The sequence below is a fragment of the Micromesistius poutassou genome (assembly GCF_964030765.1).
Source record: "Micromesistius poutassou genome assembly, chromosome: 19".
Taxonomy (NCBI): domain Eukaryota; kingdom Metazoa; phylum Chordata; class Actinopteri; order Gadiformes; family Gadidae; genus Micromesistius; species Micromesistius poutassou.
Window position 1 is genome coordinate 9,656,238 of NC_140289.1, and position 15,327 is coordinate 9,671,564.

General features: G+C 43.7%; 1 long non-coding RNA gene across 1 annotated transcript in view; it reads left to right on the forward strand.

The window, feature by feature from the left end:
* LOC311363626 overlaps nt 1-15,327 on the forward strand; it is a 32,375-nt gene that overhangs the window by 8,220 nt on the left and 8,828 nt on the right. The window contains exon 2 of the long non-coding RNA XR_014639027.1: nt 9,281-9,332. This is a non-coding gene — a long non-coding RNA (uncharacterized lncRNA). The remainder of the gene's footprint in view (nt 1-9,280; nt 9,333-15,327) is intronic.

Sequence of the window (15,327 nt, forward strand, 5' to 3'; positions counted from 1 at the left end):
GATAGAGAGCCATAGATACTCCCACTATTGGTATTAAAGTACCTCTTGCATTTCTCACACACACACACACACACACACACACACACACACACACACACACACACACACACACACACACACACACACACACACACACACACACACACACACACACACACACACACACACATACAGAGTGTCTGACTGACTGCCTTTACAACAGGGATTACCCAAGGGATATCAAGCTGGTGTGTCACAGTGTTTCTCATGGCCATTTGGATATCTCACCCTCCCTCTCTTTATCTCTCCCCCCCATTGCATGGGTCAATGACAAAAACCACAAACACCAAACCAAGCCAACCACTTGTGAACAGAGGGTTTAAAAAGGAACAATGTGGTTCCTTTTTAAACTAATTTAATTCTAATGACTGTGAATTCCAATGTTCAGGCATTGTCATAACTTTTGTTAATTGGTAGCCAAAATATAAACTTAAAATATCCTTTAGGGAAATCGTTTAACTTCCTCTGTGGTTCTTCATTTTTCTTGTCATCAGCATTGTTTAGATAATTGGGCATCATGCAACACCACTGGGTTGATGGACAACCGCCATTGAAAACATTTGCATAATATAACATTTAAGAATTCACAAAGAGATTGCCAGAGGTGCGACGTTAGATCACTCATGCACTAGCGCATGCCCTTGTGTTCTCTCACTAATTCCAAAGGGACTGAGCAACACATCCATGATTCTTTCATCTAGATGATTTATAATCGTGTTTTTCAGAAGGATCCGGTGTTGTTCAAAGTTGCCATTCCTCAAAAGGTTTGTTTCCTAGGTAACTGCTCAAACAAACATTTACCATGAATTTGTATTTTTTGTTGTTGTCATGAAAGCCCCTCTCCTCTGTTAAACGTCTTAAGCCGTCTGCCCACAAATCCTGTTTGCCGTGTCTAATGATGCTACCTGGAATTGGTGTGTGTGTGTGTGTGTGTGTGTGTGTGTGTGTGTGTGTGTGTGTGTGTGTGTGTGTGTGTGTGTGTGTGTGTGTGTGTGTGTGTGTGTGTGTGTGTGTGTGTGTGTGTGTGTGTGTGTGTGTGTGTGAGATAACTTTCAGGTGGGTGTCAGGTAAAGTCTTTGCAGTGACATCATCATGTACACAGTACGCACCATAGCTACACCCGCCATACCTGTGGTTCGATGTGTGTGTTTGAAGGCAGGGTGGGAGTCTGGGGTATTTTTATTACACAATGCTCAGCCACAGAGACACTTAACCCAAGAAACCCTACACAGTAGACCACACACACTAACCGGTCCGTGAGCTCTTACTTTATAGGACTATACAGAAGAGCTATGTAGGCTTATACAGCCCACACTTTACTGTGTGGACCACACAATGATATGCATACAGCGATATGAAAGCTATCTGGCACATGGTTATTTATTTAATGTCCTAGTTTATTTTCTGTCGCAGAATGCTGGGTGTAGGACCAAGCGTTTATTTTCCCCCCATCAGTGAGGAGGTCTTCCAGAGGTGCCGTTTATTGCTACAGTTATTGCATCCATAAAAGGCACGGCCTCGTCATGTTTGTGTAGTGGGATGTCTTACTGGGCTATTGGTTTTGGCTTGGTACCAGTAATGGTTCTACCGTGGAGGTTTATCCCTCTCACTCCCTTTTTCACCAACGTCTTTTTATGTCATGAGGAGTCGGCGATCTCCTTCTATTTATTTTGAGGTACCTTATGGAAATCTGTGTGGACTTCTTTTTACCGGTTGGTATGTATGAAGAACCACATTCACAACGATCTGGTGCTCTCTGGTGGGGCTGTACCTCTCCCCCCCAAGTATTATAATATAACCCTATCACGCCAATGAATCCTAGTCCCACTGTAGGATGTGGTAGACTGACAGGAAAATCCTTTCTGCTGAGATATGAATGGTGGAAGCAGGCCAGTTGACAGCGTGCATTTTTTTATTGATAGAAACAAATAGGCCTATAATGAATTTGTTTAATACTCCTTTATATAAGTTGATACAGTGCCAGAGCACGTTTTCTTATTAATCGTCAATATTTGATTTAATCATGTTAACAAAGCCAAGCACCAATGGCAGGTATATTTGATCACTTGGCTGTTGGGTTGGGTATCGTTTCTCGATTCCGGTTCTATTTCGATTCCTGTAAACCGATGCCGGTTCCTAAATGGTTCCGTTGGGTTGCGCGTGGCCTGGCTTGTGTGTAAAAACACTGGCTCCGATTGGCTACCATGAAACATGACTCTGCCTTAGCCAATCATAATCGCTTATCTCGTTGTTAACCCACCCGGTCTCCTAGCAGTTTGTGTGTGGAGCCAGGGGTGAGTTCGGATTACACAGTTTATTCAATCAATTAATAGTAACGCACCGCATTTAACGTTCAGTAACGATAACGGCGTTGTAACGACGGAAACAGTAATTAGTTCGATTACCCTGTTACTGAAAAAATAACGCCGTTATTTTAAACAGCGTTATTCCAAACACTAAGTGTTTCATCAAATTGGAGGTATTTCCCCCCTTATACAAAATAGTTGTATTGCACTTGCATGTGCTGCTCATTTTTTGTTTTAGTAAAGTAAAGCCATATTTTAGAGCCTTTTACTTTGGACATGATGGTTGCAGCTGGGCAGCAGGAGAGGAAAGTGCTCTGCATTTTTTCCGACCACAAGAGGGCGAGAGGATTGTTGCGGCACCGAAACGAGGCACCGAAAGAAATGTAGTCATTCGGTCCGGGTAGAACCGACCATGTTGCCCCCGGTACCGCTCGGTTCTCGGTACCCAACCCTACTTGGCTGGTACACAAAGATTATACACAGTAGTTAATTTTAGAGCCTGATTGCAAACACCACCTAAAATATGAAGCAGGTTGAACTGTCCAGGCCTATACGTCATGATCGTGTCATTACCTGTCAGTACCATTACCTGTCATTAACTTGAATGAGTGAGCACATACTCCTGCTCTTAACTCTTTTGTTACCTTTCCTTGCAATCAAGGAAAGGTATGGTTCCTTTCCTTCAATCATCATCCCACTCACTTTATGGTACAGCTCTTCTCAAGATTTCTGCATATTCTCTCTCTCTGTATCAATGTCTCTCCATCTCTGGTGGTTTAAGTGCAGGGATTTATCTGCGATTAGCTCTGCTCGTGGATTTTAATTGCCCTGTAACACTAGTAACATGCCCCCTTTTCTCTACTGCCTTGCACATCATTCCCAGGCTTCCCTAACACAAGCGGACGTGCACACACACATTCTTCCAATGTATTTTCCTATCTTCTCTAGTGTTTCCACAGTCCAGATGGCAGTTATACCTGGCACAGTAAAACATTACATCAATTAGATATTTCCAGTTTGCACTTGGTAACGCATGCATGCACACATGCACACACTGTTGATGGCTATAACCATGGTGACAGGAGGCCGAAGGCGCCCTTGGCCTTTGAGTGAACTCATGGCTGCTCAGTAAGGAGCCTAATGAAAACCGTGGCTAGCTAGAGCCAGGGCTGATTTTCTATGCCAAAGTGCCTTCACACAAACACACACACAAACGACAGGGTTCGCTAAAGGTAGCTAGGTTATTTTATGGTGCCCAGGTTCTCGCCAACAAATAGATTTGTTGCAGCACCCTCTGCCTGTCAAAGCAAGTGGTGGCGGAGGAGTGTGAACCAGTATGACAAAATCTGATGCCTTGACCCTGACAATGTGGAAAACAGTCGGTTGACACTGTGGGTTGGACACTCTGGCTGGCTGAGAGCCAGAGGCGGTTAAGCACGGGAGAGGGTGGGAGCGTGGTGGAGCATAGGAGAGATGAGTGTGGTTGGGTGGAGTGAGGGTAGGTGATGGTCACAAAGCTGTTTAACACAAAGCTTCTAAACAAAGTCCCCACACAATGGGACGCCTCGCCCTTGGTGAGTTGGCACAATCCCATGCTGCAGTGCACGATTTCCCAAACTATTGTGGCAGCGTTCTCTCCATTCACTCCACTGCCGTCCTCCACGTCCAATCATCCCTGTGTCGGAGGACACTGTTTTGCATGGTAAGTTAAACCAGGGCAATATGAACGAACCAGAGCAGTCCTCGAAGATTATATCCAGTTTATTTGTTTCACTACTTATTTTCCTATTTCCGGCATCCTCAGTGAAATTATAAAACGATACTCACAAATATGTCAGACGAATTGAACCCAGAGCTGTGCTGTTCCATTGGTCCACAGAATCCATCCTTACAATTAATTCGGCCATCATGCTTCTCTATCTCCATCTATTTGTCTATCCGTTTTAGAGTAGTGTAGGATCAAGTAAATGTTGGTCACTAGTGCAGTACGACTGACGCAAAGCTACGTATTACAGGTTTAATTTGGGAACGTAAAACCAAATGGTCTTATTATCATTATCACATTATAATGGAAATAATCGTCAAGTTTTACTGTAAAATTCCAACGTTAAAATGCTGATTAAACTTCTGAATTGGATCACCAGAGCATTAACCAGTACTAAATGGGCATTACTGCCATGGCATATGCCCCTGATGCCGGGAGAAGAGGAAGTGTGTCTTCAGTTCAAAGCTTCAACTTGTGTGTCTAGTGAATAATTTATCGTACTAGCATGCGTGCTGCATGTCAACAAGCCCTACTGAGTAGCAGATCACAGATTCAATTTCCCTTGGGCTCCAACCTTAAAATACCCAGGTATTTGTGAACCTATTCTTGCATAAAATGAAAGGGCCCCTATTTTACTACCAGGTGTGAGTGTGATTAGCCATTACAAGCCGTTTGAAAGTCTCCCTTTGCCTAGTGATGTCACTAGTGGGAGTGTCCACCTAGATGTATGATGGATAGATAAGCAACGTTTGCTACAGTCCACTGGGTAGGTGAGACTGATCCAGAATTACACTCACACCTGGTGGTATAATAAGCTATAACCACCAGCCCTTTAAAGTTCACGTTTAGGCGGACATGTTTCATGAGCAGTTCTAAAACAGGGTTAATTGCTCCTGTTTTATTAAGGAAGATATGGTGTTAACTGAACCCCAACTAATAACTACTAGTAAATGATACTAATAGCACACATGGCAGAAGAACAATCGTTCTCCACCAGGGTGAAGGCAATGATTTACTGGGAGGATGTTTAGGAGCAATTTGCTTCTCTGGATGTGCTTTGTTCAGCCGTCAAGGAGAAGAGTTATAATGAAAGTCCCAACAAGTCGTCTGCAGGGTTGTCGTCTCAGGCCTTCGTCAGCCTCTATGATAAGACGAGCACAGAAGAAAAAACTCTCCTTCAGGACACTGGACCATTTCCATCCTCTAACGTCAGCCACACTTGTGTTGCTCTGCAGCTTCTCTCTCTGCAGCCCAGGGAAGAAATGACACGATGAACGCCCACCCTGTTCAGTTTGAAAATCACAAACACGGGCACCAAATGAACTTGGGTTCACTGTTCACCGTGAAGTTACAGCTAGTTTGTTTGTAACCATAAAGCATCTCCAATGAACACTGTTACTGATACTTTTTGAAGTCAGACTTCTTTGTAAGAACTAGATCTTTACGAGCCTTCGGATTCCTGTGTGATGCTCCCCAAAAGGCCTCTCTACTCAGTAGCTGACTGAAGCCATCTCTAGCTTCTCTAAAATCCACTGTCTAGGACCAGTTTCTCCAGAGAGGTTTGTCCTGGTGCCTGCCAGACATCTGGTGGTTATCTGATTTTATGACCCTGCAACTGGAACTAATGCTCCGTCTGGATCCAATAGACCTACGTCCTTCAACAGATGGATGAAAAAAAAAAAATGCCCTTCATAGAAAAAGTAGACGTTATTCTTAACCCTCTGACTTTTACTTGTGTCATCCTTGGATTTGACTTGGGAGCTTCTGCTTTATAGCCCGGGCTAATGTAGGCCTAATGGGGTGGATGAATAATAATGTCTGAAGCTCTGCCGTATGAATGCGTTACCATCTTGATGAAGGTTGGGTTAGGACCTAGGGTTAGGGACTCCTGTTGGACAGTTTACAATTCATGGGATGTTTTTCAAAACTTATTTGACAGTGATGATGTACATTAGCAGATGACATCTAATCCCTGTCTACTCTGAACTAGCTTTGAGTTGAAGACTCCCACTCGATTTGTTTACTGAAGCGTAACGAAAGTCCTCCGATTTCTATGTACCGGAAGACACAGCAAATGCGAGTGTGTGTGCATATGTGAGAGAGAAAGTGTGTGTTTTCTATTGTTGCAGGCAGGTCGAGGGGTCACCACATCTAGTATGTGGAACGTCTTGTGGCCGTGGCTGCAGACAGAGTCTACGTTTGAAGCGTTGTAATTTACCCAGGGCTGACCTCAGTGTAAGCCTCTCCCTGTGCTGCCCTTCTCCCTTCCGCCTTCCGCCTCTCTCTGTAGTCCTCTCCCTCTGGAGCTACTCTCAGAACGGCTCCTCAGTCAATCGGTGCATGTGGCTTGCGGTTGCAGTGCAGCCTTTTTTTTTTTTGCTGGGTTCCAAACAGGAGGCACACATCCTCACCAGTACGACAAAACCTCCACTCACACACAAACGCACACACGCAGACACCCATCCCCCTGCTAATTATGAAGTGGATAACGATGGATAACAACATGTCTCACCTGCAGTGTTTTGCAGGGTGATGAGTAAAGCAAAGCAGACAGCACAGCAGGTGTACATTTGGTTACCAAAGGGATTCTAGTGTTGGACCAGTCACACATCAGAGAGTGGAGATTTTGACCAGGTGGCCGCTATGCTTTGTCTAAAGCTGCCCAATTGTCATCATCATTTGCCTGTTGACTTACTCCAATCTAAACATTAACAACCAACAGCAATGCTGCATTGTTTTGTGTCTCTATCCCAGTCTCTGATTTTATCTGCTGTAGTTGTTTCTCTGGAAGGTTATCTTTTTAATTAACCCAGCTTATTGGTGCGAGGTGCTCTAATGGGACTGGGGAACTTGTGGCCCAGGTTAATATGCAGCACTAGCCTTCATGTGTCTTGGGGGAAAAGATCGGCAGAGAGAGACAGCCGGGGTTAATGGTGAGCTGCCCTGAGTCTCCACTATCATATACAGTGTAAGCTATGTACAACTTCAGTAATGGCAAAGTGGGTCACTAGCATATGTGTGTTCTTATATAATTAAGTGTCTTCTTTTTTTTTTTTTTATTTACAAAAGGTTACCTTGAGTAACTCATTAGCACGTAGGGGCCGGTTTTATCTGAGGTCCAGCTCCACGTTCAACATGGTACACCATGGTACGTTGCAACACACGGTAGGAAACCATCTTGGTCCTACATTTTGTTTGGGGTTTTGACCCTGCAATAAAAAAGGAAAAGCTTTAGGATTTTTTTTTGGAATGCAGACTGAATCGGAAAACCATGGATTGCCAGATTCTCACAAAACTGTAAAACCACTTCTGGTATCTGGACCGACATGTAAAATACTGTGTTCCAGATGGCATTCAGAGCCTTTCTGCCAACTGCTGGTGTCATGATCGAGTTGGCCTTGTATCCGATGGACCTGCCAGGGGCTTTCTATGGAATCAAGATTTATAGGTGGAACATTCTTTATTGAGGTTAGAATTATAATCTAGATGAACAACGAACAGACTGACGCATTTGCCTTCTGCGCACACACACACACACACACACACACACACACACACACACACACACACACACACACACACACACACACACACACACACACACACACACACACACACACATTGAGTCTTTGTAGATTCAAATTGCACTAGCTTATCATCTACAGTCAATCAAGGTGCATAACTATATTATTAAAGTTGCGAAAAAGGGTTTCAACTAAATGTGTACATTAAGTGGTCCACCAAATAAAAAAGTTTGTAGAAGTTTCATTGGGAACCATAATTATGGCTCAAAACCGTGACATTTACAATTTTTTACTTGAACCGTTCCATCCCTTATAGGTAGGTATATCATTGTATGTGTCTGTTGGTTATGGACATGATCATCCTAAATCCTTGTCAAGATAATAATTTCTCTATGCTGAAATGCTGTATTTCTTTTTTCTTTTCAAAAAAAATGTCTGCGCCACCAAAAAAGAACAATTGATCTTGGTGACTTGACTCAGTGCAGTTCAAGGGAAGTGCAAACTTTATTTGGAGCACTGTTTTTCCAAAACCCATCGTTATGTCCTCATCTATTTTATTGCTTGGTTCTCAGAAATTCCCTCCAAAATGTACATCTCTGCCAACACGAAAAAATAACCAATTCCTCAGAAGACAACTTCTTGAAATATAATGTCTGCATCCGCACATTTGTTTTGCACTTTACAAATTCGTATTCCTTTGTGCTCAATTCACAACACACTTTTACCAGCTATTTATGTTGTTATTCACAGTTAAAATCTAAACTTAATATGATTGGCTTGGGTTGCAAACATCTGACATAACCAAAGATATTTGTGTCTGAAAAAACACAGGCAATATAAGTGAACCTGAAATACATTTGAATTATTTTTCTCCGGTATTGTTGCTTGCAGCCTTATCGAGGGCCACAGACAGACAGACAGACAGGTTCCTCGCTTTGTCGGTAGATAATCCGCACTCCATTTACCGTCTGCACCTCAAATCTAATGTTTACGTCTCTTCCGTTTTTGATCGTTGTTCAGTTTGTCTTCCTCGTTAGCATTTAATGTCTTTCTTTGTGTTGTGTTCACAACAATGACTGATCTCTGCCATCTCCATTCCTGCGGAGAGCTTCATCAAAGAAACAAAGTGGATTATGGCATATGCTGGCCAGGGAGGTGTTAATGCAGCTGTCATAGATAGATTGACAAGTGGCAATAACAAATGAAACTTCATTAAGGCATTAGGCATTATAACAATTAGCTAATTACAGCCAGCCTACATCTGCACCAGGCAACCGTTTCATACTGTGAACTCCCTGTCAGACAAACAGATGAACCCTTAAATAATTGGTTTCAATAAGTTCTGCTACCCTGCCATCTCACTTCTCCATCAATCAGTAATGTGAACACATCAGACAATTTTAGCCAAAAAGAAACAAAAACATTCAATGTTATTTTGTATCCACAACCAATGGTGAATTTACCAACTTGATTGTTGATGCAAGTAAACATACTTTCTGAGGCTATCAACATTATTCAGATAATCGTGACTTCTATGAACCGTTAATACAGGGTATCGTTGCATCGCAACAAGGCATTATCTCTTGCATCAACGTTCTGTGTAAATGCTTGATTGTTTTCGCACTAATCCCCGCCCTCCATTTCAGACCACGCTGCTGGAGAGCTGGTGAGCTGCCCAGAGTGAGGGAGTGCCACCAAGTGAGTGAATATCTTACACTTCCTGTGGAAACCATTTTTAGAGATTTATCCTTAACGTAGATAGCAGATAGCTGATCCATCGATCAATGCACCGCAACTATTCACACAACCGTGCTGCCCCAACATGCCTGTTGCCAGGGTTACTGTTCCGCTGTCATGTCGATTCCTTGGCGAAACAGCGCACGCTTTCTTCGAGCTGATAATTTTGAGCTGGTAGAGAAGCAACAGGAATTGTATCATTGCGTCCCGCCCTAGCCCTCTCTCTGAGGGGGAAAGCTGTGATGATAGTAATTTGAGGGTCTGCAAGCAAGTGAGCTGGCACAAGGTCTTTTTCAAACGGTTTCTTTTAGAGCGCTTGAACAATAGGTTGTCAAATGGAAACCTAAGGGAGCAGTGAGACCTAGAATTTCTCTCTTGACATTCTTGTAGCAGGTTGGGCCTGTGAGGTTAAGGCGGTTATGTCCAGTTAACCCAAAGAGGATTTCATTCTTAAATCTGATCATGTTTGTAGGCTTACTTCCTGTTTGTTCGTTAACTTCCTTCCTACCATTTGACAGTCATTTGTTCATACGGTGTGTTGTTATGTAAGGGGACTATGCAGAGTTTTGACAGTAATACAGCTTTCATTGCTCATTTTGGTGGAGTTCTAAACAATGTATGGCAAATACTAAGTACTAAGTACAAATCTGATTGTACCGCTTTAACCTAAAATAAATGCAGGATATGCAATTCATCCCAGTGTTTTACATCTTCGAAAGTGTGTTGATATTGTGCTTATTGCTTATTTGCAAATAATTTGCTGTCTTAAGGTCAAAGCACATGGTTGTGTCTTTAAATCAACATGCAAAGAGTTGTTGTTCATATATGTAACAGTGCTATAGTGGATGGATATCTGGTACTCTATCTGTGATGCCTCATGTCACTTTGCAACGTCTCACACTAACCTCCATTATGAAATTTCCCTCTCAAACTCTACTATCCTGATTCCTGATACATTGGTGTTATCGGCTGCTATGAGCCATCACTTAATTTTTCTACGTTTCCAAGCATTGATTGTGCTGTTCCACTCTGTATGCTTCATGAGATTTGCCTGTAATGCCTTTTTACAGGCAAAAGTGGCTGCGTAGGTTGAACTATGAGATGGCAACGCTATGTTGCTTTCCAGTAAATGGTTCTCTCCATCTCTTATTTTTCTCTTTCCTCTCCACCTCGAGCCATTTACTGTAGCGCAGTGGAGAGTTGTCCTCCCACACACAGATACGCCGCACTGTGCGCGCACACACACACACACACACACACACACACACACACACACACACACACACACACACACACACACACACACACACACACACACACAATTAATATATGCTGATGACCATCAAAAAGAACACATCATTGATCTTTCATAGTATGCCCTGGATATTCAAGGCCTAAGTTGAGACACAATATCTCCCTCGTCGTGAACGACACTCGCACTAACACAACACAGACTGTGCCAGTTTTGCATGTAAAACACTTATTGTATTGTTCTCTCAAAAACAACCAACCCTTTTCACTTGTTTAGTGGCAATGCCTCACTCATACAAAGGAAAGGAAGAATAATCTAAAAATAAAAAAATAACTGAATGATATTGTGGGTGGGTGTGTGGGTGGATGGTTGTCTATGTGTGGGTGTGTGTGTGGGTGTGGATGTCTGGATTCAAAGCTAATTAACAAAATCTAATTCCTGTCTATTCCTGCTGTTCTGCTCATTACTGATGTTTAATAAAAGACCCTTGAAAGAAAGGACTGAAAGGAGACGTGATGTGGGAAGAATGGCTGATCCTCTACCACCGTCTCTCTCCTGAAGATACTCATTCAGCTGGTGTGCATTGACAAAGTGTTGAGGTCTGATGTGCTGCATAGCAAGGCCTCACAACAATAATCTGGCTATGTGCCTCAATAGTCTTTATCCATCTTACACAGGAGACCAATGTACCCTTTTGGCTTCCGAATGAGATGCTAAATATATGATGTGATGCCATAGTCTTAATGAATGTTAATGTGTTCTTTCCATCTATTGTTACATATTTCATATTCTGGTTCAAGGCTGCTTTGTTGCTCTGTAATTTCAATTTATATTGAAGTAGTTATTACTGTTTTATTGCTAATGCACTCTGTGGCTAATGGAAGGCTTTCTTTATAGAACTAGTGTCAAGTCCTTATCGTTTAAAAGTACCAACAATGAGTATGTAGTATGCCCCTTTAAGGGTAAACAAAATGATCCTCGCAACTCATGTCTTTAAATTAAGAGAAACATTTCTTTAATAATTGGTAGCAAATGCATGCCTTAAATACGCCATCCCTGCAGGCGTTAGGGATGCCATCCATTCTGGTGGTGTCCTATGCTATTTTCAGAAGCAGGGGAGAACATCTCCTGCCGAAAGGCTTATTCCTCTACTGAAAAGAAGGGTCTACCTTAGGGCTGAACATTTTTTTTTTTTTACTGTTACTGACTGGAGATCAGTAAGATTTATATTTATTTTTATTTTACAATTCAATAGTTAACTAAAGATGTTATAATATCAATTAATCTCAACACATCAGCCTGGCCTAAAGGAAAGAGCACTTTATATGTTGACTGCTTCCAATGTTGCGTTGGTAATGCTTTTTTTAGTGAATAATACAGAACATAAGAAAAAATCGCATATTAAATCGCAATCGCAATATTGGTCAAAATAATCGCAATTCGATTAATTCCCCAAATCGTTCAGTCTACCTGTACGCAGAGGTAGCATTAGCCTTATGCTGTCCAACCAGTTTAATTGTCAAGGATGATGTACAGTGCTTAGAAAAAGACACACAGACACACACATCTGTCTAGGTGATGAGTGGGCATCCATTTGGCTTTAATGTGACATACACCAAACCGTACAGGGTCTTCTTTGCATGCTCTTTGAATGTTGAGCATTATTTGTACATCTTTCTCTAAAAGCACTCTTTTGTGACAGTCTTTTGTGTGACTTTTTTCTCACTAAAAGCACAACTAGGCTGTAGCCATAGGAACGAAACCTGTATTCCTTTTTTTAATCTGAGTCCTAGTTCCACAGAAGATCACTCGTCACCTGGTGAGGAACATCAGGATATGGACTCTCTTCCCGGTTTTGTTCTGGCTGTAGTATTGCTGCTGACGATATGACGGGCATTGTTTTAAAGCTGATGAGATATGGCAGGGCACGGATTGCCAACTGTGGCCATTGTCATTTCCATTTGTTCCAGAGGGGTACACAGAATGGCAATAAGGGGAAAGATGAGAGAGAGAGAGTCGCATCATTGATGGATGGATGGATAGAGACAGGTGTTGGTTGACTGTGTCGTCTCTTTTTCGCTCTCTCTCCTCTCGGCCACTATCCTCCCACACACTCTCACGTACCGAGTGAAGATTCAGACCCCCCGGCTTTCATGATCGTACCAGGGCTATATATCCCTCTTTTCATCCCTCTTGCCGTTGCTTGATGCAATCTTTTCTGTGTACGAGAGGAGGCCGAGGTCCTCAAGGGTGTGTGTGTGTGTGTGTGTGTGTGTGTGTGTGTGTGTGTGTGTGTGTGTGTGTGTGTGTGTGTGTGTGTGTGTGTGTGTGTGTGTGTGTGTGTGTGTGTGTGTGTGTGTGTGTGTGTCTTTAGATTGCTTGGGCTGTGTAACCGGGGCCCACTAGGCTGCCCTGTCCCTCACACCCTGTCCTCCCTCCTCCCCTCTTATCAGTGCATTGGGACCTCTGCCCACAGCGTGGCTTACAGGAGGGGGGGCAATATCCAAGATGCTATTCGCTCCGGTAGTCACTGGAGGTCCCTAATGCTAGTTGTATCCAGAGTTTGTGATGGCTGTTATGGTTTCTCAAAGGACATGGTTGTGTTGTATTATTTTTCATATTGCGTCATATTTTCTCATCTTCTGTGACAGCTGGGCAGATTTGCTTGTGAGGAAGGTGCTGTATGCACACGGGTTTGTTTACACGCGGCTATTTGTTTACAGGGGATGGAGCACTCATCCTTTCCCTGGGCACATGCAACTGGCCGGATACTTTAAACAGACGCAGTTTGCTAACCACAAAGGCGTTTATCCCGATAACACTGTCACACTCATGAAAGGCCTTTCCTCCATACTTTGTTTGACATGCCCCCCCCCCCGCCCCCCTACCCTCTCTGATTTGGTGCTTCCTTTCGGTGAGTGGTGATGGGAGGGGAGGCCGATGCAGGAAACGTCTGAGCTTTGTTTCCTTTTCCGAATCCATCACGGTTCCTCGGCTTTCAGTTGGTGGCAGGCGGGCCTCCGACAGGAAGGTAAACCAGGAAGCGACGTGGCCCCCTCCCAGCGCACGCTGCGCCCTGCGGCCACTGTCACCAGCCCTGTGAAGTGAAGCGCACCCGCATCCTCTAAGAAAGGGGAACTTTTCCTGACTGCAACCAGCACCAGTATAACAGGGCTTTCACTGGAGTGTTTTCTTCTGTAGAAACCCAGTCCCTGTTTCTCGTAACCTTTCTCTTCCTTTTCTCTGAAGAAACCGTTGCAGGAAACGGCCCCAGTGGCTCCTAGAGTGAAAAGCCAACCGTGCGTGGTGCAAGCCACTCATTCATGTTGTTATTCTGTGTTTTCAGGTGTACACACCCTGTATTGTTTGAGGTTGAGTAATCACCAATGAACAAAGATGATGATGATGTAACGTGCCTATTAACACCCAGTTATGCAATGGCAGATTTTAGTCACGGTGGCTCACGATTGAACAACAACCGTTGTGGAGGTGAGGTCACCCTGTATCTCTCTATAGTTCACGCTGCCTTTCGGTTTGGCTCCTGCTCTTCTCAGATTGTCAGAATCTCTCGAATAGTACATAACTTCACAGCGCCTCACTGGATACCTCTTAATTCAACCAGAAAATGAAATTCACACACACACACACACATCCTCACCGAGTGCTGTCTGTCCAGGCCAGCAGGCCATGCAGGGTGTCGAAATCTATATTTGTAGCGCGTATAGCAGCTTATGAATATCAGTCTCACCGAATACATTGAGCTCGTCAGCCCTCTCGCTGAACAATACTAAAATGGCACATACACCATGGCACCGGCTCACACTGCACTGTACCACTGCGCTCCCTCGCCCACACAAACCCGCAGGCAGCCATTTTGGAGAGAGGCAGGCTCCTTTTAGTACCTCCAAGGGCTGGCGTGACGGAGATGTTATAGGAAGAGAAACGGCATTGCATGAACACAACCCAACGTGTTCCACTGTGCTTCTGGACGAAACGAAACCATGCCACCGAAATACTGCGCTTAGACAATATCTTTGATCCTTTGTCGCAATTTTAATTGTTGGAAAGAATGGACCATTAACGGCCAATGGTTGAGGAGGGAGAGTCCTCTAGCACAGTGACAGCCGAAGAGGGAGAGGCGGACGTCCAGGATATGGCCACATGCCTCGTTTCTAATATTCTCTTCATACATACTCATGAGAGATTTTAAATAACTAATGTCTCATGCCCTGTAATAAAAGACCCGTTAGTGACCTGAGCTGTGGGACTGTCTCACAAGCTCCAAATGACGGCTATGGAAATGTTCTTCCCACCTCTCTCTTGTGTTGTAACCACCCCCCCCTGTTGCCACTCATCCCACACCCACCCACACATACACGACAATGTCTCCATTATTGCAACTCTGACAGCATATTTCAGTCTCCTATCTTTCTGAAGGTTTTGAGTCCAAAATCTATAAAAGGTTTTCCATGATAATGCAAGGCTGTGTGAAATGTCGGGTCTCCATGCGTTCCTTCCCCCTCTGCACTCTGTAAAGAGCTTCATTAAGCACATATTATGATCTGCTTTGGGACCTGCTTCTCCCTCCCCAGCACCCCCTCCCCCGGTAAGTGATTCAGCCTTTTCGCTAGGCTAAGCAGACTCTGATATCTTACACTGCTTTGTGTGAGCGCTGCCCTCCAATAGAGTACAGCTCCATTAACA